We start from the raw sequence: 6,812 nt of genomic DNA, 5'->3' as shown, positions 1-6,812 counted from the left end.
ACACCCACTCCCCCTGTCACAGAGCTCCCTGCCTCTCTTTCAAATCCATTCATATGTCACTGACTCCCTGATCCAAATTAGCCATCCCATACATGACCTCACCCCACTTTATTTGTCCTAACTGCCCATCTCCTTAGACAAAACAAATAAGTTTAGCAAGGTCAAATGATACAAAGTCAATATACAAAAATCACCTGTATTTCTATAATTTGTTTTGAGTTAACTTTTGTATATGGTGTGAGGTAAGGGTTGAAGTTACTTGTTTTCATGTGGATATCAAATTGTTCCAGCAGCATTTGTTGGAAACGTTATTGTTTCTCCACTAAACAACCTTGGTGCTTTTGTAAAAAAAAGGTTGACTGACTAACCCTAGCCGGTTTGGTTCAGTGGATAGAGCATCAACCTGTGGACTGAAGGATCCTGGCTTTGATTCCAGTCAAAGCACATGCCCAGGTTTCGGGCTCAATCCCCAGTAGGGGGCGTGCAGGAGGCAGCCAATCAATGATTCTCTCTCATCATTGATGTTTCTATCTCTCTCTCCCTCTCCCTTCCTCTCTGAAATCAATAAAATTAATTTAAGCCCTAACTGGTTTGGCCCAGTGGATAGAGTGTCGGCCTGTGGACTCAAGGGTCCCAGGTTCGATTCCGGTCAAAGGCATGTACCTTGGTTGCAGGCACATCCCCAGTAGGGGGTGTGCAGGAGGCAGCTGATCAATGTTTCTCTCTCATCGATGTTTCTAACTCTCTATCCCTCTCCCTTCCCCTCTGTAAAAAATCAATAAAATATATATTTTTTAAAAATAAATAAAATTAATTTTTTTAAAAAAAGATGTAAAGAGGTGAGGGGTGAATCACACAGATCTCTGGAGTAAGAGGGTTTCAGCCAGAGAGAATAACAAGTGCAAAAGGCCCTGAGGAAGGAGCATTTTGTGCAAAGGGATGACATGACCTGACTGAAATGTTAGCACAATCACCTGAATGTGCTGCTATGTGGAGAATAAACAAAGGAAAACAAGAACTTAAATAGGAAGACCAACTGGGAGGCTCTTGTAATAATCCTGATGAATCTCAGAGGGAAGATGGGGTTGGGAGGTTCGGGGGGAGAGAGATTAACCTGGGAACCTATATGCATATATGCATAGCCCGTCCACACAGAAAATAGTGTGGTAAAGGCCTGGGAGGGGGAGGGGTAGGATGGAAGGAGTCAATGGGAAAAAAAGGGGTAACATCTATAATACTTTCAACGATAAAGATTTAAAAAAAAAAGTGTGGTATTGGCAAAGGTTAACCAATACATCAGTGGAACAAGTAGAGTCTAGAAACAGATCCACACAAAATGCACTCAATTGATTTTGAGAAAGATAGCAGGCACTTCAATGGGTAGAGGAAGTTATATCAACAATTTGTGCTAGAATAACAGGTTACTCATGTAGAAAAAAATGAACCTCGGCCCCATCTCATACACAAAAAGTAGTTCAGTATATATCACAAACCTCAACACGCAAGCTGAAACGCTAAAGCTTCTGGAAGAGAACATGGGAGACTATCTTCATAAGCTTAGAGTAGGCAAAGATTGTTTTAAAAATACAGGGCACAGAAAGCAATAACCATAAAAAAAATGGACATGCCCTCACCGGGTGGCTGGGTTGGTTGGAGTGTTGTCAATACACCAAAAGGTTGCCGGTTCAATTCCTAGGTTGTGTCAGGGCACATGCAGGAGGCAACCCATTGATGTTTCTCTCTCCCTTCCTCTCTACTGGAGTAGAAGGAGCTTTTTCTCTCTTTGGTAATAATTTTAAATGAACATGTACTACCCGGTCAATATACAATATATATGGGATGGAATGCAGAAATAATCTGATGGAGCATAATCATTTTCATAGAATCGGGCATGAGCACAGAAAGAGCAAATAATTGTCTCAAGTTCAAACAATAAATCTGTGGAAATGTTGATAGCAGGAGGCAGAGGACCTAGCAGGGATGGAAAGAAAATTAACTGAGCACTTATCATTTCATTGTCTTAGTACCTCTAAAAAAAAAAAAAAAAAAAGTTACATCCTTGAGTGAGGATTAAAAGAAAAAAAATGTATAACTTTCCCTTTCCTTCTAGGAGGGTCCGAGAATCTCCTTCCACAGCAGCCATGCCCCCCTGCACCTCGAGGTGCCAACACTCCCCACATGCTCCACGCAGAGCCCCCAGCCCTCCACTCCATGGCCACCAAGTCTCCATGTCTCCCCAGAGCACAGGCCTTCGGGGATCATTCCAGGACCCCTGCCACAATTCACTCAACAATTCCCTTTAAAGCAACTTAAATCTTATCCCGCCTTCTTTACCTTTGTCCTGAACAATCACTGCTATGAAATCGCTAGTTTGACAGGTATGTCATTATTCTTCATTACATATTAAAATAAATCCCTAACCATTAAAAATATTCTAAAATATGTGAACCACCTAAAATTATTTCACATACTGTACGTTTTACATGTTCTTGGGAATATGTGTATGAATGTGTGTGAGCATGTATGTGTATGTCTAACGGGATGTGTGTGTAGTTATACATGTGTGTGCATATGGGTGAATGTGAGCATGGGCATGTGAATGAATATGCATGTGAGTGTATATGTAAGTGTTGCTGCCTGGTAGGTGAGTATAGGTGTGTGTGTGTGTGTGTGTGTGTGTGTGTGTGTGTGTGTGAATGAGTGTAAGTGTATATGTCCTGAGTGTGTCTGAGTGTATAGTGTGCATGAGTGTCTGGTGGGATGGGGTGGAGGAAGATGAGAGGATGAAGAGTCCTAGTGGAGGGTGACCATGTTCCCCTGCCCCCCAGCAATGACCCCTACTCACCAGGAACAGACAGGGCAGAGAAAAGGCATGTGGGCCAGCAGCCCCTCCAGTACATCCCTGTTTGTTTATCCACAGGCCCTTCAGGAGGAGGGGAGTGTCTCCTTGACCACAGGAGCACCTGGTTATAGCCGGCATCCTGGTAACCATCGCCAGGGACTGGGAGTGCTTCTGGGAACAGCAGCAGCCAGCAGGCGGGGGCAGATCCTCTCTGCTATATTTACAGGTCTGCATTTAGCACAGGACCTTGAGACGAGGGACTGAGCTCCCAAGCCTTCAATGTGTTCATCCCCCTGGCACCTTATGCAAGGGACATTTTCAGGAGCTCAGAGAGGTTAGGTCATTGCTCAAGGTCACACAGCTAGGTGTTCAGAACAAGAGTAGGACCCAGTCTTCTGGCTCTGAGGTCCAGGGTGTTTCCACCACAGCACAGGGAGCACCGTACTCCCAAAGCCGATTCCTGGCCATGAGAGCTCTGCAGGAATGCCAAGTGCCACCTGAGTTCTCTGTGGCTGTTACCCTGTATAGGTCAGCCCCCGTGGTCTTAGCTAAGTGGTTCTTCTGCCCATTCCCATGCCAAACCCCTTGGCCAGGAAGCAGCTGGTGTCTTGGGTACAGGAAGTTCATGAGGGGGGTGATACTCCACATACCCAATGGCACTTGAGGGCACTGACCAAACAAATAACTTCAGCTTGAGGAGCTGGGCAGGGTTCTGGAGGTGGATGAGGGTCTCTGGAGAAGAGCAGGGTTAGTCAGGGTTTTCTAGAGAAATTATATCCATATCTATATCTATCTACCTATATCTATATAATATATGAGAGATTTTTAATTTTTTTAAATGTTTTTAAAATATATTTTTATTGATGTCAGAGAGGAAGTGAAAGGGAGACAGAGATAGAAACATCGATGATGAGAGAGAATCATTGATTGGCTGCCTCCTGCATGTCCCACACTGGGGATTAGGCCTACAACCGGGCATGTGCCGTGACAGGAAATCGAGCCATGACCTCCTGGTCAACGCTCCACTACTGAGCCACAGCGGCCAGCTGGGCTGAGAGAGAGATTTTTAAGGAATTGGCTCACTTGATTGTGGGGACAGGCAAGTTCAAAATTCATAGGGCGGGCTGGTGGACTGGAAATTCCGGTGAGCTTTCATATCGCAGTCTTGATTCCGAAATCCACAGGGCAGCACGTTGGAAACTCAGGCAAGGTTTCTAACTTGCAGTCTTAAGGCAGAATTCCTTCTTCTGAAACCTCAGCCTTTGTTCTTAAGGCCTCCAACTGGTTGGACGAGGCCCACCCACCTTATGAAGGGTCATCTTCTTTGCTTCAAATCTAGTGATTGTAAATGTTAGTCACATCTAAGAATACCTAGACTAGTGTCTGGCCAAACAATTGGGTGCCATAGCCTAGCCCAGTGGTCGGCAAACTCATTAGTCAACAGAGCCAACTATCAACAGTACAACGATTGAAATTTCTTTTGAGAGCCAAATTTTTTAAACTTAAACTATATAGGTAGGTACATTGTTATTAACTTAATTAGGGTCCTCCTAAGGCTTAGGAAGAGCCACACTCAAGGGGCTAAAGAGCCGCATGTGGCTCTTGAGCCGCAGTTTGCCGACCACTGGCTAGCCAAGTTGACGTAAAATTAACCACCACACTTTCCCTGACCTCTAGGGAAGATCACCATCAGCACCCTTCCCCTTTCTGCTCCTACTTGCATGCAGTTCTAGGAATGTGTTTATTACCTCCCATCATAGGACTGTGACACTTCCTAATATTGTCTGCTTAGCTTTCCTGTTCTCCAGTGCCTAAGGTGTGAATGTGTGTTATTTATTCTTCTCAGGACTCTGGGTGCTTATTCAATCTGAAGATTTAGGTTTTTCTTCCATTTTGATTCATTCCCAGCTTTAACTCTTCAAATACTGCTCCTCCCCCATTCTCTCTCCATTCTCCTGGATCTGCCAGCTAAGGGTGCTAGATCTTGCCATCATTTCCTCTTCTCTTAGCCCTGGTTCCTTCCATATGTTTCTTCTCTCCTTTTTCTCACCGTGCTACTAGCAAAGTGATTTTTTTCTAGAGGTATCACCCAATTTGCGAAATGTCTCTTTAGCTGTGTCTTATTCTGTTGTTCAACTTATCAATTTTAATAAAGTATATAAACTGTATTTTTCATTTATAGAACTTCTATTTGGCTTGTTTTCCATCTATTTTTCATATTATCCCATTCTTTATTATTATTTTCTTTCTTTTAAAAATTCTTCATAATCACTTAAAATGTTTCTCTTCTGTTTTCAGATTTTTCTATTATTTCCACTTCTTAGGGGGTAAATTCTTCTGTGTTTTTTGGTCTTGTTTTGTATTTACTGATTATCTCTTATGGTAGTGTGTTTCCCTGTGCAGTTTGTATTTTTTGATTGGGAACGCATCTTCATTGGGATTTGTTTTTGCCGTGAGTTGTAAAAATATTCTTACAGAGTACTTTGGGTTTGCTTCTGTCAGGGCCCTAAGGGCTGGACTAACTTTTATATTAACTTTTTGGCACAGGAGTCCTGGGGTCAGGGGCTCGCTGAGGGAGGGGGCTTGTGGTAAAGCCATGTACCTCTCTCCTCCCTGTGGGGCAGGCCTAGACCTTCCATCTTTCACAGCAACTTCCCTCCCAAGCCCAGGACAGTGAGAGCATTTTGTGGCTCCTTCTGCAGCCCTGGTGGTAGAGTTTTTGTAGCCTTTTTCCCTGATTAGTGTTCTCTTTAAGGCTCCAAGCCTTAAAAGGATAAATTCAAAGGGACAAATTCTAGCTCTCCTGCCTCAAACAGCCTGGGGCTGCCTCCTATTTTTTCAAGGGCCCTAGAACTCTTAGGATCCAGGCTTTAGAGCCTTTATCTAGTCAAAACCCTGTGAATCATCCATCTGATCAGCTTACTCTGGCTTTGAGTTCTGATACTATCTCTGGAATGTGAGAATGTTCCTTTCTTTCTTTTGAACTCAGCTGTATATTTTCAGGTGTTTTTCTTGTATGTTATGCAGGATTTATATATGGTAGCAAGAGAGGGTTGTCTGAAATAGCTTAATCTGCCCTGTTGCCAAAAGTGTCCTGATACATCTGTCTGTGTATTATCTCAGTAATAGTAGTCTCCCCCACTAGATTGCAAACTCCACGATACAGGGACTGTGTTGGCTTTTGCTTCCAAAAAGAACTGAGCATATGATGGGAGCCTAATATATATTTTTAAAATAAAATGTTATTGATTTTCGAGAGGAAGCGAGAGAGATAGAAACATCAATGATGAGGGAGAATCATCGGTGGGCTGCCTCCTGCATACCCCCTACCAAGCCCACAGCCCTGGCACGTGCCTTGACTGGCAATCGAACCCTGACCTCCTGGTTCATAAGTCCATGCTCAACCACTGAGCCACACCGGCTGGGCAGGAGCTTAATATTGTTGAATGAATTAATGAAAATACTCTCTCTGGGGACATTAGTACCTAATTCATAGGGCTATTGGGAGAACTTACCAAGAGAAAGTATGTTAAATGCTTGGTATAAGGTAGGAATTCAGAGATGATATCTATAATAATAAAAGCATAATATGCTAATTAGACTGGACAGCCGAACAACCTTCCAGACGTCATTCCAGACGTCCTTCCAGTTGAAGCCGTGGCTGCAGGGGCTGAGGCAGAGGCAGTTAGGGGCGATGAAGCAGGCAGGCAAGCAGTTAAGGGCGATCAGGCAAGCAGGCAGAGTGGTTAGGGGCGATGAGGCAGGCAGGCAGAGGCAGTTAGGGGTGATCAGGCAGGCAGGCAAGTGGTTAGGAGTTATCAGGCAGTCAGGCAAGCAATTAGGGGCGATCAGGCAGGCAGACAGAGGCTGTTAGGGGTGATCAGGCAGGTATGCAGACAAGCGGTTAGGAGCCAGTGGTCCCGGATTGCGAGAGGGTGCAGGCCGGGCTGAGGGACACCCCCTCCTCCCG

General features: G+C 44.3%; 1 long non-coding RNA gene across 1 annotated transcript in view; it reads left to right on the top strand.

Annotated features, from left to right (window-relative positions):
• Positions 1 to 2,037: 2,037 nt before the first annotated feature.
• LOC106728116 overlaps positions 2,038 to 6,812 on the top strand; it is a 13,022-nt gene continuing 8,247 nt past the window's right edge. Inside the window, exons 1-2 of the long non-coding RNA XR_001364375.1 lie at positions 2,038 to 2,378; positions 2,921 to 3,068. This is a non-coding gene — a long non-coding RNA (uncharacterized LOC106728116). The remainder of the gene's footprint in view (positions 2,379 to 2,920; positions 3,069 to 6,812) is intronic.

This window comes from Myotis brandtii, unplaced genomic scaffold, assembly GCF_000412655.1.
Source record: "Myotis brandtii unplaced genomic scaffold, ASM41265v1 scaffold536, whole genome shotgun sequence".
Classification (NCBI taxonomy): Eukaryota; Metazoa; Chordata; class Mammalia; order Chiroptera; family Vespertilionidae; genus Myotis; species Myotis brandtii.
This window is presented reverse-complemented; position numbering and strand designations above follow the sequence as displayed.